Consider the following 19,863-nt stretch of genomic DNA (forward strand, 5'->3'; position numbering starts at 1 on the left):
CTGAATCTTAGCAGGTTAAGGTCTGGTTAGTACTTGAATGAGAGACCGCCAAGGAATACCAGGTGCTTTAAGCTTTTGGCATTTTTTCACTTAGTATATAATAAATTTGGCCAAAAATAGAGTCAATGCCCGATCTCTGAATATAAGCAGGTTTGGGCCAGGTTAGTACATGGATGGGAGACTGCCTGGGAATACCAGGTGCTTTAAATTTTTGGATATTTTTCACAAATTATATAATAATCTTGCAAAAAAAAAAAAAAGAGTCAATGCCCGATCTCTGAATTTTAGCAGGTTTAGGTCTAGTTAGTACTTGGATGAGAGACCGCCAAGGAATACCAGGTGCTTTAAGCTTTTGGGTTTTCTTTCCTACTTATATAATGTACTGGCGAGTAGATTGGCTGATCTTTAAATAGCCTTCTCTTTGCAGCAGTCTTCGCTTACGGCCATACCAGCCTGGCTATGCCCGATCTCGTCTGATCTCGGAAGTTAAGCAGGTTTGGGCCTGGTTAGTACTTGGATGGGAGACCGCCTGGGAATACCAGGTACTGTAAGCTTTTTGGAAATTTTTCACTTAGTATATAATAATTTTGCCAAAAAATAGAGTCAATGCCCGATCTCTGAATATAAGCAGGTTTGGGCCAGGTTAGTACATGGATGGGAGACTGCCTGGGAATACCAGGTGCTTTAAATTTTTGGATATTTTTCACGAATTATATAATAATCTTGCAAAAAAAAAAAAAAAGAGTCAATGCCCGATCTATGAATCTTAGCAGGTTTAGGTCTGGTTAGTACTTGGTTGAAAGACCGCCTAGGAATACCAGGTGCTTAAAGCTTTTGGAATTTTTTCACTTAGTATATAATAAATTTGGCAAAAAATAGAGTCAATGCCCGATCTCTAAATTTTAGCAGGTTTCGGTCTGGTTAGTACTTGGATGAGAGACCGCCTAGGAATACTAGGTGCTTTAAGCTTTTGGGTTTTCTTTCCTACTTATATAATGTACTGGCGAGTAGATTGGCTGATCTTTAAATAGCATTCTCTTTGCAGCAGTCTTCGCTTACGGCCATACCAACCTGGCAACGCTAGAGTGCTAGCAGGAAGTGAGGTGGCAGTAGTGGGTGAGAGTAGGCTCACCATTGTTGTTTGTAAACCCATTTTTTGTTTAAAGTTAGCTTTTTTTCTGTTTTTCTGTTTTGTTTTGTTTTTAAGTTCAAACACTTCCCAGCAGCCTAGGCTGTCTGGGGAGGATTTTTATTTTTGGAGGTTTTGTTTTGTTATTTTTTCAAAATTGGACTGATTACATGGAAATGAAATGGCAGGAGAAAGACGCAGGGACTTTGACACGGAAAACACTACAGGACAACGGCTTGGATACAACGAGGCAAAGAAAATGATTATTTATTCAAAGGAAGCAACTGTAATTGTGGATCTGGCAGAGGTGAGAGATGGATCGGTGCAGGATATTATCAAAGAAGTGAATGAAAAAATTGGAGGAGGAAAGATTTTGGCGATAAGACCAAGACAAGGCAAAGAATTCGAGATCACATTATCAAATGAGGAGGAGTGTGAAAAGCTAGAGGATGGACTAAGAATCAGGCAACAATTTTGTGAGATTAGAAAGCTACAAGTAAGAGAATATGTTGTTTCTTTTATGCATTTGCCTGCAAATGTTGATGACCAGGATATATTAGATAAATTGGAGGCATGGGGTGTAACTCCCTCAACCAACATTAAGAGAAGAACATATCCGGGTACTGAAATAGCAGATGGTACGAGATATGTAAAGGTCAGGTTCCCAAAGGAAGTTGTATCTCTACCATATAGCAGCAAGTTTGAGACTGCTGAGGGCACACAGTACTTTCAGATTATACACGATCGGCAGGTGAAAACCTGTAGATTGTGTATGGATCCAGGACATGTATTTAAAGATTGCCCGGACTTTATTTGTTACCAGTGCAAAGAGCAGGGGCACTTGGCAAGAAGCTGCAATGCAGTGAAGTGCCCGGAATGTAGGAAAGTGTTGGTGAGGTGCGAATGTTGGATGGGGGAGGGAGAAAATAGTAGTGAACAAGAAACAGATATGGTTGTTAATGTGGGTGGGCAAAAGCAGAGGGAAACCGAGATGGACAATGTTTTAAACAAGGAGATGGAAGATTGTGGACTGGGAGAGGAAAATGAAGAGGAAGAACATCAAGCAGACACAGGAGGAGAGGAAAAAGAAAATGATGGAGAAAAAACAATATCACAAGGGACGGTGCAAAGGACCATGGAAATAAGCAAAGAACAGGAGGAACAAAAAAACAATGAGGAAGGTTATCAGGAGGGGAGAATGGAGAGAAAAGGAGAAGAGAAACACTGTGGACTGAGAGAGGACAATGGAGAGAAAGAACATCAGGGGGACACAGGAGAAAAGAAGAAAGAACTAGATGGAGAAATAACAACATCTCAATGGACTGTGCAAAAGACTATGGATATGAGCGAGGAACATGGGGAACAACAAAACGACGAGGAAGGTTATCAGGAGAGGAGAATGGAGAGAAAAGGAGAAGAGAAACGTAGGAAAGAACGAGAAGGAATACAAAGAAGAAGAACTTTAAAGGTAACACCCAATATAGACATTGCAAAGAAAAGATTTTTAAGGCAAGGAATATTAAAAGACAAGGAGGGTTGTGAGAACAGATTTGATGTACTGAGAGATATGGAGCATGACTGAAAAAAAAATGAAATGTTTTAATTATTTATTTTATATTGTTTTTATGTTTTTAAGAGTTGTTTCATTTAATGCACGAGGTTTAATGGATGTGGAGAAATTTGAAAATATGAGGGAATTATGTAGAGGGGTGGATGTATTTGTATTACAAGAAACGAATTGGAAAAATTATTGTGTTAAAAGGTTTGAAAATGTATGGGATGGGAATATACATTGTAATAATGGTACAGAGAAAACTGGGAAAGGGGTTGCTATTTTAATAAGAAGAGAGGTGTGTGAAAAAGAAAGTGTGGTGTTTAATGATGGAGCAGGGAAATGTTTAGCTGTTGAAATAGAAAAAGGAAATGAGAGATGTACAATATGTAACATACATGCTCCAAATGAAGAAAAGCAAAAGGTGGAATTTTTTAAAACAATATCTGCAAATGTAAGAATTAATGAAAGGGTGATTTTAATGGGGGATTTTAATACTGTTTTTACAGAATTAGACTTAGCAAGTAATATGGTTTTTAAGACTGATAAGGGAAGGGAGGAGTTGAACAAACTGATGGGGGATTTTAAATTGATTGATGTGTGGAGAGAAAGAAATAGAACGAGTAGGCAATTTTCAAGAAGACAATTTGTTTTAAAAGAACTGAAACAAAGTAGGATTGATTATATTTTATGTACAGAGGAAATGCAAGGGAATATTACTAATGTTTATTATAAACGAGTTGGTCTTAGTGATCATTCTCTCTTATTTTTAACATTAGATTCTTCAAGTGTGAAAAGGGGAGGGGGAGTGTGGGTTTTAAATGCAAAGATTTTAAAGAGTAATGCATATCAGGAAAGTATTAAAGGGATTGTGGAAGAAAGCAAAATTAATAGAATGTATAGGGAAGAGAAAAGAGTATGGTGGGATAGTGTTAAGTGGGAAATAAAGACATTTTCAATAGAATACAGCAAAAATGTCAGAAAATTAGAAAGACAGAAGGAAACCGAATTAACCAAACTCCTGAATAATGAGTTAAGTAAAGTGTCAGAAAGCAATGGAAAAGAGGAAATTGAAAAAATAATAATGCTACAAGATAAATTAAAGATATTAGAAGAGGAAAAATGTAAGGGTGCAATTATAAGAAGTAAAGCAAAATATGCAGTAGAGGGAGAAAGATGCACAAAATTTTTCTTTAATTTAGAACAAAATAGGCAGAAGGCTGATCTATTGAAAGAAGTCTTAAATAAAAAAGGGGAAATAGAAACAGAAACTAAAGAAATTTAGAAAACAGTAAAGCAATATTACATGGACATGTTTAAGGGACAAGGTATAGGAAAAAATGATGAGGAGTTTTTGATTAAACAAATTAAATCTAAGTTAACAGGTGAGGACAGGATTTTGTGTGATGAAGAAATTAAGGAAGAAGAAATAGATATTGCAATTCAACAGTTAAAACCTGGAAAGAGCCCTGGTGTGGATGGTTTGACTAATGAATTTTATAAAACTTTTAGAGAAATGTTAGTGCCAATTTTAAAAGAAGTTTTTGAAGAAATTTTCAAGAAGGGGGTGTTGAGTGAAAAAATGAAGATCGGCATGGTAAAAATGATTTACAAAAAAAGCGGTAATCCAAAAGATCTTAAAAATTTTAGACCTATATCCATGTTGAATACAGATTTTAAAATATTAGCAAAAGTATTAGCAAACAGATTAAAAAAGGTTTTACCAAAAATAATAAAAACAACACAGGCATACGGGGTGCAAGGAAGAGATATAGTAGATGTGGTTAAAAGTATAAGAGACACAATTTATTATATGAAGGAGAAGGGAAAGGGGGGATTTTTAATAAGTCTGGATTTAGAAAAGGCATTTGACAGGGTAGAGCATGAGTTTTTATTTGATGTTCTTAAGGCTTTTGGTTTTGGAGAAAATTTTAGAAAATGGATTTGGATTTTTTACTCAGATGTGTTAACATGCATAAAATGCAATGGTTTTTTAACGGATTGTTTTCAACCAACAAGGTCGATCAGGCAAGGATGCCCACTGTCTGCCTTACTTTACTCTCTGGTAGCCGAGCCACTTGGTTTGGCTATTAAGGCAGACAGAGAAATCAAAGGAATACAAATAAAGAACCATTTCCAAAGAGAAGCAGTGTATCAGTATGCAGATGATACAACCTTGTTGGTAGAAGACATCCAAAGTATTGATAGGGCAATGGGGATTTTAGAAAGATATTGTAAAGGGTCGGGAGCCAAAGTAAATGTGGGGAAAAGTGTGTGTATGAGGATTGGCAGAGTAGAGGAAATACCGCAGCATATACAATTCAAGGAGGAAATGCAGCACATCAAGATTTTGGGGTTGTGGGTTGGTATTGATTCTAATAAGGCAGACACTTTGAATTGGGAAGGTGTTTTAAATGGAATTGGAAAAAGACTGAGATTTTGGCAAATTAGAGATTTAAAGCTAAGGGGGAAAGTTTTAATTATAAATTCATTGATGCTGTCGAAAGTCTGGTATGTGTTGGGAGTAACCCCATTGCCTCATCTGTACTACAAAAAAATGAAAGAATTGGTTTTAAAGTTTTTATGGGGAAATGGAAGGGCTAAGATTGCATATGATACATTACTTGGAAACATAAAGGAGGGAGGATTGGGACTTTTAGATCCATTTTTAAGAATGAGAACGCTGAGAATTAAAACAGTTCAGAAGTTTCTAGAGAGCAAAAGTGATGTAATTTGGAAAAGAGTCATGGAATATTACCTGGAAAAATGTAATATGGGATGTAATGTTTTATGGATGAAAATGAAAAGCTGGATGTTAAAAGGTCTGCCATGTTTTTATGTGGAGGTTTTGGAATCATGGGGGGAATTTTCAGAAAATGTACTGATTTTACCTAAAGGAAGGGCCCAGCTTTTAGAACAACCATTGTTTTTAAATCCGAATATCATAAGGGACGGTAAGGTCATGTATTATAAAGAATGGTGGGATTGTGGTTTGAGACAAATAAAAGATCTATTGTATGAGGTGATAGAGGGTTATGTACCTTTACAGGCAGTTGTGGATGCATTGAGAGAGGGGGGCAAAAGGGCGTGGAGAAGGAAGTTAGAAGGACAATATGAGGATTTAAAGAAAGCGATACCAAAGGACTGGATTGAAAGAATTGAAAACTATGAGAGTGGGGATGAGAATGAATTTCCAGATGTATTTTTTAAAAGGTTAAATGGGGAAAACGTTCATTTTAATTTATGCAAAGTAAGGAATGTGTATAGTATTTTTAGGTCTATCGCTTTTACAAAACCAGTAGCTTTGAACTACTGGAAAGAAAGATATGATGACTTAAATGAAAAAGAAATTTGGGGAAACGTGAGGTTGAAATATATGGAACCAATTTTAGAGAATTTTAATTATTTATTGAGACACAATTGTATATTAACAGAGATGAGATTACATAAAATAGGAATTCAAAATGATGCAAAGTGTAAAGTGTGTATGAAAGAAAAGGAAGGACTGTTACATCTGTTTTTTTATTGTGAAAGGTTAGATGATTTTATGAGAAAAATGAGGGAAATTGCAAAAGAAATTTTGGAGGGGAAGTATGATGAGGACCAAAAGAAGTGGGAAACAATGTTTTTATTTGGTCATAATGACTGTAATATGTATACCTTTAATTTATGTGTAACAATAGCAAAGTATGTAATATGGTTGAGAAGAAACATGGCGAAATATGATGGGAAAAATGTTGATGTGTGCATAATCTTTAAAAACAGGATGGAATACTCTGTGAGACTGTTATGGAATTATTTCTCAATGGAAAACAAAGAGGATGATTTTATAGAAATGATTGTAAGAGGGAATCCAATGTTGGAAATGAAAGAAAATGGTGTAAACTGGCTATGGGGGAAATATGAATAATAATGTCATGGATTGTAACTGTATAAAACAAATTAAATGAATGTAAATTTTTTATAATAAAAAAAAAAAAAAAAAAAAAAAAAAAAAAAAAAAAAAATCTTGTCTGATCTCGTAATCTAAGCAGGTTTGGGCCTGGTTAGTGCCTGGATGGGAGACCGCCTGGGAATACCAGGTACTCTAAGCTTTTTTGAAATTTTTCACTTAGTATATAATAATTTTGCCAAAAAAAAAATAAAATAAAAAAAAAGAGTCAATGCCCGATCTCTGAATCTTAGCAGGTTTAGGTCTGGTTAGTACTTGGATGAGAGTCCGCCAAGGAATACCAGGTGCTTTAAGCTTTTGGAATTTTTTCACTTAGTATATAATAAATTTGGCAAAAAATAGAGTCAATGCCCGATCTCTGAATATAAGCAGGTTTGGGCCAGGTTAGTAATTGGATGAAAGACCGCCTAGGAATACCAGGTGCTTTAAGCTTTTGGGGTTTCTTTCCTACTTTTATAATGTACTGGCGAGTAGATTGGCTGATCTTTAAATAGCCTTCTCTTTGCAGCAGTCTTCGCTTATGGCCATACCAGCCTGGCTATGCCCGATCTTGTCTGATCTCGGAAGCTAAGCAGGTTTGGGCCTGGTTAGTGCCTGGATGGGAGACCGCCTGGGAATACCAGGTACTGTAAGCTTTTTTGAAATTTTTCACTTAGTATATAATAATTTTGCCAAAAAATAGAGTCAATGCCCGATCTCTGAATATAAGCAGGTTTGCGCCAGGTTAGTACATGGATGGGAGACTGCCTGGGAATATCAGGTGCTTTAAATTTTTGGATATTTTTCACGAATTATATAATAATCTTGCAAAAAAAAAAAAAAAGAAAAAAAAAGAGTCAATGCCCGATCTCTGAATCTTAGTAGGTTTAGGTCTGGTTAGTACTTGGATGAGAGACCGCCAAGGAATACCAGGTGCTTTAAGCTTTTGGAATTTTTTCACTTAGTATATAATAAATTTGGCAAAAAATAGAGTCAATGCCCGATCTCTGAATATAAGCAGGTTTGGGCCAGGTTAGTACATGAATGGGAGACTGCCTGGGAATACCAGGTGCTTTAAATGTTTGGATATTTTTCATGAATTATATAATAATCTTGCAAAAAAAAAAAAAAATAAAAAAAAAGAGTCAATGCCCGATCTCTGAATCTTAGCAGGTTTAGGTCTGGTTAGTACTTGGATGAGAGTCCGCCAAGGAATACCAGGTGCTTTAAGCTTTTGGAATTTTTTCACTTAGTATATAATAAATTTGGCAAAAAATAGAGTCAATGCCCGATCTCTGAATATAAGCAGGTTTGGGCCAGGTTAGTAATTGGATGAAAGACCGCCTAGGAATACCAGGTGCTTTAAGCTTTTGGGGTTTCTTTCCTACTTTTATAATGTACTGGCGAGTAGATTGGCTGATCTTTAAATAGCCTTCTCTTTGCAGCAGTCTTCGCTTATGGCCATACCAGCCTGGCTATGCCCGATCTTGTCTGATCTCGGAAGCTAAGCAGGTTTGGGCCTGGTTAGTGCCTGGATGGGAGACCGCTTGGGAATACCAGGTACTGTAAGCTTTTTTGAAATTTTTCACTTAGTATATAATAATTTTGCCAAAAAATAGAGTCAATGCCCGATCTCTGAATATAAGCAGGTTTGCGCCAGGTTAGTACATGGATGGGAGACTGCCTGGGAATATCAGGTGCTTTAAATTTTTGGATATTTTTCACGAATTATATAATAATCTTGCAAAAAAAAAAAAAAAAGAGTCAATGCCCGATCTCTGAATCTTAGCAGGTTTAGGTCTGGTTAGTACTTGGATGAGAGACCGCCAAGGAATATCAGGTGCTTTAAGCTTTTGGAATTTTTTCACTTAGTATATAATAAATTTGGCAAAAAATAGAGTCAATGCCCGATCTCTGAATATAAGCAGGTTTGGGCCAGGTTAGTACATGGATGGGAGACTGCCTGGGAATACCAGGTGCTTTAAGCTTTTGGAATTTTTTCACTTAGCATATAATAAATTTGGCAAAAAATTGAGTCAATGCCCGATCTCTGAATATAAGCAGGTTTGGGCCAGGTTAGTACATGGATGGGAGACTGCCTGGGAATACCAGGTGCTTTAAATTTTTGGATATTTTTCAGGAATTATATAATAATCTTGTAAAAAAAAAAAAAAAAAAAAAAGAGTCAATGCCCGATCTCTGAATCTTAGCAGGTTTAGGTCTGGTTAGTACTTGGATGAGAGACCGCCAAGGAATACCAGGTGCTTTAAGCTTTTGGAATTTTTTCACTTAGTATATAATAAATTTGGCAAAAAATAGAGTCAATGCCCGATCTCTGAATATAAGCAGGTTTGGGCCAGGTTAGTACTTGGATGAGAGACCGCCTAGGAATACCAGGTGCTTTAAGCTTTTGGGGTTTCTTTCCTACTTTTATAATGTACTGGCGAGTAGATTGGCTGATCTTTAAATAGCCTTCTCTTTGCAGCAGTCTTCGCTTATGGCCATACCAGCCTGGCTATGCCCGATCTTGTCTGATCTCGTAAGCTAAGCAGGTTTGGGCCTGGTTAGTGCCTGGATGGGAGACCGCCTGGGAATACCAGGTGCTCTAAGCTTTTTTGAAATTTTTCACTTAGTATATAATAATTTTGCCAAAAAATAGAGTCAATGCCCGATCTCTGAATATAAGCAGGTTTGCGCCAGGTTAGTACATGGATGGGAGACTGCCTGGGAATACCAGGTGCTTTAAATGTTTGGATATTTTTCACGAATTATATAATAATCTTGCAACAAAAAAAAAAAGAGTCAATGTCCGATCTCTGAATCTTAGTAGGTTTAGGTCTGGTTAGTACTTGGATGAGAGACCGCCAAGGAATACCAGGTGCTTTAAGCTTTTGGAATTTTTTTCACTTAGTATATAATAAATTTGGCAAAAAATAGAGTCAATGCCCGATCTCTGAATATAAGCAGGTTTGGGCCAGGTTAGTACTTGGATGGGAGACTGCCTGGGAATACCAGGTGCTTTAAATTTTTGGATATTTTTCACGAATTATATAATAATCTTGCAACAAAATAAAAAAGAGTCAATGCCCGATCTCTGAATCTTAGTAGGTTTAGATCTGGTTAGTATTTGGATGAGAGACCGCCAAGGAATACCATGTGCTTTAAGCTTTTGGAATTTTTTCACTTAGTATATAATAAATTTGGCAAAAAATAGAGTCAATGCCCGATCTCTGAATATAAGCAGGTTTGGGCCAGGTTAGTAATTGGATGAGAGACCGCCTAGGAATACCAGGTGCTTTAAGCTTTTGGGGTTTCTTTCCTACATTTATAATGTACTGGCGAGTAGATTGGCTGATCTTTAAATAGCCTTCTCTTTGCAGCAGTCTTCGCTTATGGCCATACCAGCCTGGCTATGCCCGATCTTGTCTGATCTCGTAAGCTAAGCAGGTTTGGGCCTGGTTAGTGCCTGGATGGGAGACCGCCTGGGAATACCAGGTACTCTAAGCTTTTTTGAAATTTTTCACTTAGTATATAATAATTTTGCCAAAAAATAGAGTCAATGCCCGATCTCTCAATATAAGCAGGTTTGGGCCAGGTTAGTACATGGATGGGAGACTGCCTGGGAATACCAGGTGCTTTAAATTTTTGGATATTTTTCACGAATTATATAATAATCTTGCAAAAAAAAAAAAAAAGAGTCAATGCCTGATCTCTGAATCTTAGCAGGTTAAGGTCTGGTTAGTACTTGAATGAGAGACCGCCAAGGAATACCAGGTGCTTTAAGCTTTTGGCATTTTTTCACTTAGTATATAATAAATTTGGCCAAAAATAGAGTCAATGCCCGATCTCTGAATATAAGCAGGTTTGGGCCAGGTTAGTACATGGATGGGAGACTGCCTGGGAATACCAGGTGCTTTAAATTTTTGGATATTTTTCACAAATTATATAATAATCTTGCAAAAAAAAAAAAAAGAGTCAATGCCCGATCTCTGAATTTTAGCAGGTTTAGGTCTAGTTAGTACTTGGATGAGAGACCGCCAAGGAATACCAGGTGCTTTAAGCTTTTGGGTTTTCTTTCCTACTTATATAATGTACTGGCGAGTAGATTGGCTGATCTTTAAATAGCCTTCTCTTTGCAGCAGTCTTCGCTTACGGCCATACCAGCCTGGCTATGCCCGATCTCGTCTGATCTCGGAAGTTAAGCAGGTTTGGGCCTGGTTAGTACTTGGATGGGAGACCGCCTGGGAATACCAGGTACTGTAAGCTTTTTGGAAATTTTTCACTTAGTATATAATAATTTTGCCAAAAAATAGAGTCAATGCCCGATCTCTGAATATAAGCAGGTTTGGGCCAGGTTAGTACATGGATGGGAGACTGCCTGGGAATACCAGGTGCTTTAAATTTTTGGATATTTTTCACGAATTATATAATAATCTTGCAAAAAAAAAAAAAAAGAGTCAATGCCCGATCTATGAATCTTAGCAGGTTTAGGTCTGGTTAGTACTTGGTTGAAAGACCGCCTAGGAATACCAGGTGCTTAAAGCTTTTGGAATTTTTTCACTTAGTATATAATAAATTTGGCAAAAAATAGAGTCAATGCCCGATCTCTAAATTTTAGCAGGTTTCGGTCTGGTTAGTACTTGGATGAGAGACCGCCTAGGAATACTAGGTGCTTTAAGCTTTTGGGTTTTCTTTCCTACTTATATAATGTACTGGCGAGTAGATTGGCTGATCTTTAAATAGCATTCTCTTTGCAGCAGTCTTCGCTTACGGCCATACCAACCTGGCAACGCTAGAGTGCTAGCAGGAAGTGAGGTGGCAGTAGTGGGTGAGAGTAGGCTCACCATTGTTGTTTGTAAACCCATTTTTTGTTTAAAGTTAGCTTTTTTTCTGTTTTTCTGTTTTGTTTTGTTTTTAAGTTCAAACACTTCCCAGCAGCCTAGGCTGTCTGGGGAGGATTTTTATTTTTGGAGGTTTTGTTTTGTTATTTTTTCAAAATTGGACTGATTACATGGAAATGAAATGGCAGGAGAAAGACGCAGGGACTTTGACACGGAAAACACTACAGGACAACGGCTTGGATACAACGAGGCAAAGAAAATGATTATTTATTCAAAGGAAGCAACTGTAATTGTGGATCTGGCAGAGGTGAGAGATGGATCGGTGCAGGATATTATCAAAGAAGTGAATGAAAAAATTGGAGGAGGAAAGATTTTGGCGATAAGACCAAGACAAGGCAAAGAATTCGAGATCACATTATCAAATGAGGAGGAGTGTGAAAAGCTAGAGGATGGACTAAGAATCAGGCAACAATTTTGTGAGATTAGAAAGCTACAAGTAAGAGAATATGTTGTTTCTTTTATGCATTTGCCTGCAAATGTTGATGACCAGGATATATTAGATAAATTGGAGGCATGGGGTGTAACTCCCTCAACCAACATTAAGAGAAGAACATATCCGGGTACTGAAATAGCAGATGGTACGAGATATGTAAAGGTCAGGTTCCCAAAGGAAGTTGTATCTCTACCATATAGCAGCAAGTTTGAGACTGCTGAGGGCACACAGTACTTTCAGATTATACACGATCGGCAGGTGAAAACCTGTAGATTGTGTATGGATCCAGGACATGTATTTAAAGATTGCCCGGACTTTATTTGTTACCAGTGCAAAGAGCAGGGGCACTTGGCAAGAAGCTGCAATGCAGTGAAGTGCCCGGAATGTAGGAAAGTGTTGGTGAGGTGCGAATGTTGGATGGGGGAGGGAGAAAATAGTAGTGAACAAGAAACAGATATGGTTGTTAATGTGGGTGGGCAAAAGCAGAGGGAAACCGAGATGGACAATGTTTTAAACAAGGAGATGGAAGATTGTGGACTGGGAGAGGAAAATGAAGAGGAAGAACATCAAGCAGACACAGGAGGAGAGGAAAAAGAAAATGATGGAGAAAAAACAATATCACAAGGGACGGTGCAAAGGACCATGGAAATAAGCAAAGAACAGGAGGAACAAAAAAACAATGAGGAAGGTTATCAGGAGGGGAGAATGGAGAGAAAAGGAGAAGAGAAACACTGTGGACTGAGAGAGGACAATGGAGAGAAAGAACATCAGGGGGACACAGGAGAAAAGAAGAAAGAACTAGATGGAGAAATAACAACATCTCAATGGACTGTGCAAAAGACTATGGATATGAGCGAGGAACATGGGGAACAACAAAACGACGAGGAAGGTTATCAGGAGAGGAGAATGGAGAGAAAAGGAGAAGAGAAACGTAGGAAAGAACGAGAAGGAATACAAAGAAGAAGAACTTTAAAGGTAACACCCAATATAGACATTGCAAAGAAAAGATTTTTAAGGCAAGGAATATTAAAAGACAAGGAGGGTTGTGAGAACAGATTTGATGTACTGAGAGATATGGAGCATGACTGAAAAAAAAATGAAATGTTTTAATTATTTATTTTATATTGTTTTTATGTTTTTAAGAGTTGTTTCATTTAATGCACGAGGTTTAATGGATGTGGAGAAATTTGAAAATATGAGGGAATTATGTAGAGGGGTGGATGTATTTGTATTACAAGAAACGAATTGGAAAAATTATTGTGTTAAAAGGTTTGAAAATGTATGGGATGGGAATATACATTGTAATAATGGTACAGAGAAAACTGGGAAAGGGGTTGCTATTTTAATAAGAAGAGAGGTGTGTGAAAAAGAAAGTGTGGTGTTTAATGATGGAGCAGGGAAATGTTTAGCTGTTGAAATAGAAAAAGGAAATGAGAGATGTACAATATGTAACATACATGCTCCAAATGAAGAAAAGCAAAAGGTGGAATTTTTTAAAACAATATCTGCAAATGTAAGAATTAATGAAAGGGTGATTTTAATGGGGGATTTTAATACTGTTTTTACAGAATTAGACTTAGCAAGTAATATGGTTTTTAAGACTGATAAGGGAAGGGAGGAGTTGAACAAACTGATGGGGGATTTTAAATTGATTGATGTGTGGAGAGAAAGAAATAGAACGAGTAGGCAATTTTCAAGAAGACAATTTGTTTTAAAAGAACTGAAACAAAGTAGGATTGATTATATTTTATGTACAGAGGAAATGCAAGGGAATATTACTAATGTTTATTATAAACGAGTTGGTCTTAGTGATCATTCTCTCTTATTTTTAACATTAGATTCTTCAAGTGTGAAAAGGGGAGGGGGAGTGTGGGTTTTAAATGCAAAGATTTTAAAGAGTAATGCATATCAGGAAAGTATTAAAGGGATTGTGGAAGAAAGCAAAATTAATAGAATGTATAGGGAAGAGAAAAGAGTATGGTGGGATAGTGTTAAGTGGGAAATAAAGACATTTTCAATAGAATACAGCAAAAATGTCAGAAAATTAGAAAGACAGAAGGAAACCGAATTAACCAAACTCCTGAATAATGAGTTAAGTAAAGTGTCAGAAAGCAATGGAAAAGAGGAAATTGAAAAAATAATAATGCTACAAGATAAATTAAAGATATTAGAAGAGGAAAAATGTAAGGGTGCAATTATAAGAAGTAAAGCAAAATATGCAGTAGAGGGAGAAAGATGCACAAAATTTTTCTTTAATTTAGAACAAAATAGGCAGAAGGCTGATCTATTGAAAGAAGTCTTAAATAAAAAAGGGGAAATAGAAACAGAAACTAAAGAAATTTAGAAAACAGTAAAGCAATATTACATGGACATGTTTAAGGGACAAGGTATAGGAAAAAATGATGAGGAGTTTTTGATTAAACAAATTAAATCTAAGTTAACAGGTGAGGACAGGATTTTGTGTGATGAAGAAATTAAGGAAGAAGAAATAGATATTGCAATTCAACAGTTAAAACCTGGAAAGAGCCCTGGTGTGGATGGTTTGACTAATGAATTTTATAAAACTTTTAGAGAAATGTTAGTGCCAATTTTAAAAGAAGTTTTTGAAGAAATTTTCAAGAAGGGGGTGTTGAGTGAAAAAATGAAGATCGGCATGGTAAAAATGATTTACAAAAAAAGCGGTAATCCAAAAGATCTTAAAAATTTTAGACCTATATCCATGTTGAATACAGATTTTAAAATATTAGCAAAAGTATTAGCAAACAGATTAAAAAAGGTTTTACCAAAAATAATAAAAACAACACAGGCATACGGGGTGCAAGGAAGAGATATAGTAGATGTGGTTAAAAGTATAAGAGACACAATTTATTATATGAAGGAGAAGGGAAAGGGGGGATTTTTAATAAGTCTGGATTTAGAAAAGGCATTTGACAGGGTAGAGCATGAGTTTTTATTTGATGTTCTTAAGGCTTTTGGTTTTGGAGAAAATTTTAGAAAATGGATTTGGATTTTTTACTCAGATGTGTTAACATGCATAAAATGCAATGGTTTTTTAACGGATTGTTTTCAACCAACAAGGTCGATCAGGCAAGGATGCCCACTGTCTGCCTTACTTTACTCTCTGGTAGCCGAGCCACTTGGTTTGGCTATTAAGGCAGACAGAGAAATCAAAGGAATACAAATAAAGAACCATTTCCAAAGAGAAGCAGTGTATCAGTATGCAGATGATACAACCTTGTTGGTAGAAGACATCCAAAGTATTGATAGGGCAATGGGGATTTTAGAAAGATATTGTAAAGGGTCGGGAGCCAAAGTAAATGTGGGGAAAAGTGTGTGTATGAGGATTGGCAGAGTAGAGGAAATACCGCAGCATATACAATTCAAGGAGGAAATGCAGCACATCAAGATTTTGGGGTTGTGGGTTGGTATTGATTCTAATAAGGCAGACACTTTGAATTGGGAAGGTGTTTTAAATGGAATTGGAAAAAGACTGAGATTTTGGCAAATTAGAGATTTAAAGCTAAGGGGGAAAGTTTTAATTATAAATTCATTGATGCTGTCGAAAGTCTGGTATGTGTTGGGAGTAACCCCATTGCCTCATCTGTACTACAAAAAAATGAAAGAATTGGTTTTAAAGTTTTTATGGGGAAATGGAAGGGCTAAGATTGCATATGATACATTACTTGGAAACATAAAGGAGGGAGGATTGGGACTTTTAGATCCATTTTTAAGAATGAGAACGCTGAGAATTAAAACAGTTCAGAAGTTTCTAGAGAGCAAAAGTGATGTAATTTGGAAAAGAGTCATGGAATATTACCTGGAAAAATGTAATATGGGATGTAATGTTTTATGGATGAAAATGAAAAGCTGGATGTTAAAAGGTCTGCCATGTTTTTATGTGGAGGTTTTGGAATCATGGGGGGAATTTTCAGAAAATGTACTGATTTTACCTAAAGGAAGGGCCCAGCTTTTAGAACAACCATTGTTTTTAAATCCGAATATCATAAGGGACGGTAAGGTCATGTATTATAAAGAATGGTGGGATTGTGGTTTGAGACAAATAAAAGATCTATTGTATGAGGTGATAGAGGGTTATGTACCTTTACAGGCAGTTGTGGATGCATTGAGAGAGGGGGGCAAAAGGGCGTGGAGAAGGAAGTTAGAAGGACAATATGAGGATTTAAAGAAAGCGATACCAAAGGACTGGATTGAAAGAATTGAAAACTATGAGAGTGGGGATGAGAATGAATTTCCAGATGTATTTTTTAAAAGGTTAAATGGGGAAAACGTTCATTTTAATTTATGCAAAGTAAGGAATGTGTATAGTATTTTTAGGTCTATCGCTTTTACAAAACCAGTAGCTTTGAACTACTGGAAAGAAAGATATGATGACTTAAATGAAAAAGAAATTTGGGGAAACGTGAGGTTGAAATATATGGAACCAATTTTAGAGAATTTTAATTATTTATTGAGACACAATTGTATATTAACAGAGATGAGATTACATAAAATAGGAATTCAAAATGATGCAAAGTGTAAAGTGTGTATGAAAGAAAAGGAAGGACTGTTACATCTGTTTTTTTATTGTGAAAGGTTAGATGATTTTATGAGAAAAATGAGGGAAATTGCAAAAGAAATTTTGGAGGGGAAGTATGATGAGGACCAAAAGAAGTGGGAAACAATGTTTTTATTTGGTCATAATGACTGTAATATGTATACCTTTAATTTATGTGTAACAATAGCAAAGTATGTAATATGGTTGAGAAGAAACATGGCGAAATATGATGGGAAAAATGTTGATGTGTGCATAATCTTTAAAAACAGGATGGAATACTCTGTGAGACTGTTATGGAATTATTTCTCAATGGAAAACAAAGAGGATGATTTTATAGAAATGATTGTAAGAGGGAATCCAATGTTGGAAATGAAAGAAAATGGTGTAAACTGGCTATGGGGGAAATATGAATAATAATGTCATGGATTGTAACTGTATAAAACAAATTAAATGAATGTAAATTTTTTATAATAAAAAAAAAAAAAAAAAAAAAAAAAAAAAAAAAAAAAAATCTTGTCTGATCTCGTAATCTAAGCAGGTTTGGGCCTGGTTAGTGCCTGGATGGGAGACCGCCTGGGAATACCAGGTACTCTAAGCTTTTTTGAAATTTTTCACTTAGTATATAATAATTTTGCCAAAAAAAAATAAAATAAAAAAAAAGAGTCAATGCCCGATCTCTGAATCTTAGCAGGTTTAGGTCTGGTTAGTACTTGGATGAGAGTCCGCCAAGGAATACCAGGTGCTTTAAGCTTTTGGAATTTTTTCACTTAGTATATAATAAATTTGGCAAAAAATAGAGTCAATGCCCGATCTCTGAATATAAGCAGGTTTGGGCCAGGTTAGTAATTGGATGAAAGACCGCCTAGGAATACCAGGTGCTTTAAGCTTTTGGGGTTTCTTTCCTACTTTTATAATGTACTGGCGAGTAGATTGGCTGATCTTTAAATAGCCTTCTCTTTGCAGCAGTCTTCGCTTATGGCCATACCAGCCTGGCTATGCCCGATCTTGTCTGATCTCGGAAGCTAAGCAGGTTTGGGCCTGGTTAGTGCCTGGATGGGAGACCGCCTGGGAATACCAGGTACTGTAAGCTTTTTTGAAATTTTTCACTTAGTATATAATAATTTTGCCAAAAAATAGAGTCAATGCCCGATCTCTGAATATAAGCAGGTTTGCGCCAGGTTAGTACATGGATGGGAGACTGCCTGGGAATATCAGGTGCTTTAAATTTTTGGATATTTTTCACGAATTATATAATAATCTTGCAAAAAAAAAAAAAAGAAAAAAAAAGAGTCAATGCCCGATCTCTGAATCTTAGTAGGTTTAGGTCTGGTTAGTACTTGGATGAGAGACCGCCAAGGAATACCAGGTGCTTTAAGCTTTTGGAATTTTTTCACTTAGTATATAATAAATTTGGCAAAAAATAGAGTCAATGCCCGATCTCTGAATATAAGCAGGTTTGGGCCAGGTTAGTACATGAATGGGAGACTGCCTGGGAATACCAGGTGCTTTAAATGTTTGGATATTTTTCATGAATTATATAATAATCTTGCAAAAAAAAAATAAAATAAAAAAAAAGAGTCAATGCCCGATCTCTGAATCTTAGCAGGTTTAGGTCTGGTTAGTACTTGGATGAGAGTCCGCCAAGGAATACCAGGTGCTTTAAGCTTTTGGAATTTTTTCACTTAGTATATAATAAATTTGGCAAAAAATAGAGTCAATGCCCGATCTCTGAATATAAGCAGGTTTGGGCCAGGTTAGTAATTGGATGAAAGACCGCCTAGGAATACCAGGTGCTTTAAGCTTTTGGGGTTTCTTTCCTACTTTTATAATGTACTGGCGAGTAGATTGGCTGATCTTTAAATAGCCTTCTCTTTGCAGCAGTCTTCGCTTATGGCCATACCAGCCTGGCTATGCCCGATCTTGTCTGATCTCGGAAGCTAAGCAGGTTTGGGCCTGGTTAGTGCCTGGATGGGAGACCGCTTGGGAATACCAGGTACTGTAAGCTTTTTTGAAATTTTTCACTTAGTATATAATAATTTTGCCAAAAAATAGAGTCAATGCCCGATCTCTGAATATAAGCAGGTTTGCGCCAGGTTAGTACATGGATGGGAGACTGCCTGGGAATATCAGGTGCTTTAAATTTTTGGATATTTTTCACGAATTATATAATAATCTTGCAAAAAAAAAAAAAAAGAAAAAAAAAGAGTCAATGCCCGATCTCTGAATCTTAGTAGGTTTAGGTCTGGTTAGTACTTGGATGAGAGACCGCCAAGGAATACCAGGTGCTTTAAGCTTTTGGAATTTTTTCACTTAGTATATAATAATTTTGCCAAAAAATAGAGTCAATGCCCGATTATATATATATAATATAGCGAAATTATATAATAATCTTGCAAAAAAAAAAAAAAAAAAAAAAAAAAAAAAAGAGTCAATGCCCGATCTCTGAATCTTAGCAGGTTTAGGTCTGGTTAGTACTTGAATGAGAGACCGCCAAGGAATACCAGGTGCTTTAAGCTTTTGGAATTTTTTCACTTAGTATATAATAAATTTGGCAAAAAATAGAGTCAATGCCCGATCTCTGAATATAAGCAGGTTTGGGCCAGGTTAGTACATGGATGGGAGACTGCCTGGGAATACCAGGTGCTTTAAATTTTTGGATATTTTTCACGAATTATATAATAATCTTGCAACAAAATAAAAAAGAGTCAATGCCCGATCTCTGAATCTTAGCAGGTTAAGGTCTGGTTAGTACTTGAATGATAGACCGCCAAGGAATACCAGGTGCTTTAAGCTTTTGGAATTTTTTCACTTAGTATATAATAAATTTGGCAAAAAATAGAGTCAATGCCCGATCTCTGAATATAAGCAGGTTTGGGCCAGGTTAGTAATTGGATGAGAGACCGCCAAGGAATACCAGGTGCTTTAAGCTTTTGGAATTTTTTTCACTTAGTATATAATAAATTTGGCAAAAAATAGAGTCAATGCCCAATCTCTGAATATAAGCAGGTTTGGGCCAGGTTAGTACTTGGATGGGAGACTGCCTGGGAATACCAGGTGCTTTAAATTTTTGGATATTTTTCACGAATTATATAATAATCTTGCAACAAAATAAAAAAGAGTCAATGCCCGATCTCTGAATCTTAGTAGGTTTAGATCTGGTTAGTATTTGGATGAGAGACCGCCAAGGAATACCATGTGCTTTAAGCTTTTGGAATTTTTTCACTTAGTATATAATAAATTTGGCAAAAAATAGAGTCAATGCCCGATCTCTGAATATAAGCAGGTTTGGGCCAGGTTAGTAATTGGATGAGAGACCGCCTAGGAATTCCAGGTGCTTTAAGCTTTTGGGGTTTCTTTCCTAC

At 36.3% G+C, this 19,863-nt stretch overlaps 6 non-coding genes and 2 pseudogenes across 6 annotated transcripts; all 8 read left to right on the forward strand.

Annotated features, from left to right (window-relative positions):
• Positions 1–435: 435 nt before the first annotated feature.
• Positions 436–554, forward strand: LOC127935993 (5S ribosomal RNA). The gene has a single exon (XR_008148210.1). It is a non-coding gene; the product is annotated as a 5S ribosomal RNA (ribosomal RNA).
• A 6,595-nt stretch (positions 555–7,149) lies between these two features.
• On the forward strand, positions 7,150–7,268 carry LOC127937612 (5S ribosomal RNA). The gene has a single exon (XR_008148400.1). It is a non-coding gene; the product is annotated as a 5S ribosomal RNA (ribosomal RNA).
• A 797-nt stretch (positions 7,269–8,065) lies between these two features.
• On the forward strand, positions 8,066–8,184 carry LOC127937800 (5S ribosomal RNA). Its single transcript, XR_008148578.1, has one exon. It is a non-coding gene; the product is annotated as a 5S ribosomal RNA (ribosomal RNA).
• A 921-nt stretch (positions 8,185–9,105) lies between these two features.
• Positions 9,106–9,224, forward strand: LOC127936130 (uncharacterized; annotated as a pseudogene).
• A 776-nt stretch (positions 9,225–10,000) lies between these two features.
• On the forward strand, positions 10,001–10,119 carry LOC127936449 (uncharacterized; annotated as a pseudogene).
• Positions 10,120–10,759: 640 nt separating this feature from the next.
• LOC127936111 (5S ribosomal RNA) lies at positions 10,760–10,878 on the forward strand. Its single transcript, XR_008148221.1, has one exon. It is a non-coding gene; the product is annotated as a 5S ribosomal RNA (ribosomal RNA).
• A 6,594-nt stretch (positions 10,879–17,472) lies between these two features.
• On the forward strand, positions 17,473–17,591 carry LOC127937613 (5S ribosomal RNA). The gene has a single exon (XR_008148401.1). It is a non-coding gene; the product is annotated as a 5S ribosomal RNA (ribosomal RNA).
• A 796-nt stretch (positions 17,592–18,387) lies between these two features.
• Positions 18,388–18,506, forward strand: LOC127937801 (5S ribosomal RNA). The gene has a single exon (XR_008148579.1). It is a non-coding gene; the product is annotated as a 5S ribosomal RNA (ribosomal RNA).
• Positions 18,507–19,863: the final 1,357 nt, after the last annotated feature.

This window comes from Carassius gibelio, chromosome A19, assembly GCF_023724105.1.
Source record: "Carassius gibelio isolate Cgi1373 ecotype wild population from Czech Republic chromosome A19, carGib1.2-hapl.c, whole genome shotgun sequence".
Taxonomy (NCBI): Eukaryota; Metazoa; Chordata; class Actinopteri; order Cypriniformes; family Cyprinidae; genus Carassius; species Carassius gibelio.